This window comes from Mustela erminea, chromosome 12, assembly GCF_009829155.1.
Source record: "Mustela erminea isolate mMusErm1 chromosome 12, mMusErm1.Pri, whole genome shotgun sequence".
NCBI classification, from domain to species: Eukaryota; Metazoa; Chordata; class Mammalia; order Carnivora; family Mustelidae; genus Mustela; species Mustela erminea.
Genome location: NC_045625.1, coordinates 30173513 through 30176208, shown reverse-complemented (window position 1 = coordinate 30176208; position 2696 = coordinate 30173513). Strand labels below are relative to the sequence as shown.

Genomic DNA, 2696 nt, shown 5'->3' with positions numbered 1-2696 from the left:
GCCACCCTATACAGAGAATTAAAATACACAACAGTAGAATGACCAGTCAGAAGAAACACATTAAAAAATTGGTGCAGGGGCGCCTGGGTGGCTCAGTGGGTTAAGCCTCTGCCTTCGGCTCGGGTCATGGTCTCAGGGTCCTGGGATCAAGCCCCACGTTGGGCTCTGTGCTCAGCAGGGAGCCTGCTTCCCCCTTCTCTCTCTCTGCCTGCCTCTCTGCCTACTTGTGATCTCTGTCTGTCAAATAAATAAATAAAAAATCTTAAAAGCTTTGCGCAGTGGCAGTATCGTAGCCAATGAGGTTTATCCGAGGCGCGATTATTGCTGATTATTGCTAATTGAAATCTTAAAAAAAAAATTGGTGCAATATGAAGTTCAAAGGGTCAAACTTGGTGTTTTGCTGGCTGAAAGGAGTCAGAAACCTTAAATCAAAAAGTTTCAGTAAGAACAATCTATTTAGTCTGCTCTAAACAAAAACAACTAAGAAAAAAAAAAAAGGCTCATTTTCTGCCAGGATTCCTACAAAAGCAGCACTAAAACAAAAGACTATAAAATCTGTGAAACTGGTTGCTGACTTGGTGGAAAATGCTTAATTAGCAACATCTAGAGGTTAAAACACAGTTTAGACTCTCTTTTAAAAAAAATGTCAACATCCTCTTACGATCAGTGTATTACACAGATCTACTGTGAATGATTATTCCTACCGTGAAAGGATTCTCCAGAGCAGAACTGGGTCAAAGGCCCACTGTCACTTAAAAATGTAGAGTTGACAGTTCTTATTCTTCTACCTGGAAATGAATGACAATTGAGGACAGCGCTAGAAAATGTAGAGACAGGAAGTGGTAGCTGTCTGAGTGAGAGTCTGGACACCAGGGAGGATGAAAGGGGGAAGGCTGCTCACGTGGTGAAGCTGGTCCAGAATTGAACAGGGTGCTACGAAATAACCAGGTCCATTGCAGACCTCGGTCCTTGGGCCTGTTAAAAAATAAACCAAGGTATGTTAAAAATTTTGAGTTTATTTGAGCAAAAATTGATGCGAATCTGGCAATGCCAAACTGGAAGTGGTTAGGAGTCCTCTATGGACAGGACAGTGTGGAGGGAAATATGTGGAGAAAGTGTGGAAACAGAAAGAAATTAGTTGATCTGCTGTATCTTCAAGCTTAGTTGTGAATGGCTGCCCTTAGCACTTAGATTTAATAACCTTGAAGCATTTACAGGCTTAAGATTTTTGGTTCGCTTAGGTAGGCCACCAAGGCATTAGAGCCATACTAATCTGATGGCCTCCTTGTTTAATTTAACAGACTTATTTCTCACACGACCCACCACAGGTAGTACAATTGTCTTCCATGGCTTCAGCAAGGTCCTTGAAGCTGAGGAGTTGTAAGCTCTGGCTCTAGCACTAGCTCTTTTCTGAGCGGCAGACTCAGAGCTCATCTCTCACCACATCCCCAGTCACACTGAGCTGTTTGTCGGACTTGGAACATACCATGCCTTTCCACTTGTTCTTCTCTCTGCCTAGAATTCCATCTTGTGCACTAAGCACCGATACACCCACCTCACTGCCTTTCTAACTTGCTGCCTCCTTCAGATCCTTCCAGACTCAGTTCAAGCCTAGTTCTTCCTGGAAGCCTTCCTCACTTCTCTTTCTGATTTTTATGCCCTTTCTCAACATCCCCTGCCAATTCCTTCTTTCCTATAGGACAAATTGTTTAACTGATTAATTAATTTGTTTCCTTCCCCCAAACAAGAACTCCTCAAAGGGTCAAGACTGACCACGTCATGTTCTTTCTATATTTTTAGTTCCTTAGCCCAGTGCCTGAAGCATAGTGTGTGCTCAGTAATTATATGTTGGATGAATGAGTGCATAAATAATTAAATGGACACTAAAAATTTCAGAGGGGTAAGTGAAGAAATGGTTTCCACATGCCAGGCTCTTCCTCTAAGAAAAATTGTTTGGGAGTGGTTAGTGGAGAGGTAAGAAGTATAAGCACTATTTACATGTAGTTTAACTAGTTAGTTACTATGGAGAGCAGCCCCAGCTGGAGTGAACCTGGAGCTCGTTTCATCACTGTTTCTGTGCCGGGTGCTGGGAAAATTGTTTCGTATTCTTATGCCAGCTTACAGCAATAGGGCCTTTAATCATGGCTGTTCTGGCTAAGAGTTCGGGGTACTCATCTCTGGGCCTTCTCATTCTTTCACTCCTACTTCCTTTCAGCACTGTTCTTTTTGCATCACTTTTGACTGCTTTCAGGAAATTGCTAAGATGGCTGAAGTGGCAAGAGTGGATTTCTGCTGTGTGCTCTCACTGCCCCCAGGGCTGTGACTGGGGCTCTAGAAAACAGCGTGATTGGTGACTGGTTGGCTGCTGTCCATTCTTTCTTCTCACTCTCTGCCTGGCACTGACTTTGGCCATTCAAGTTTTTCTCACTTCTGGTTTTACTCCCTGCTAAAATCAGCCCCAGAAAATGGGATCACTTGCCTCCACTGTGCAGTTGCTCTGTAAGGCTAGACCAAGTTGCCAAATGGTAGGTAAACGAGAAAGTGATAAAGTGAGTTAATTTAAATGACCCATGAAACCCGTGGTATCAGGGTCACATCCTGGGACAACTCCTGCTCCTTGTTTTCAGCACCAGCATAGGAATCTGGGCAGTGGACCTACAGGTGACTGGACAGGCAAGCATTTCCAGTTTTCTAGT

At 43.5% G+C, this 2696-nt stretch overlaps 1 pseudogene; it reads left to right on the top strand.

Moving 5' to 3' along the window:
• Positions 1–267: 267 nt before the first annotated feature.
• Positions 268–379, top strand: LOC116571283 (annotated as a pseudogene).
• Positions 380–2696: the final 2317 nt, after the last annotated feature.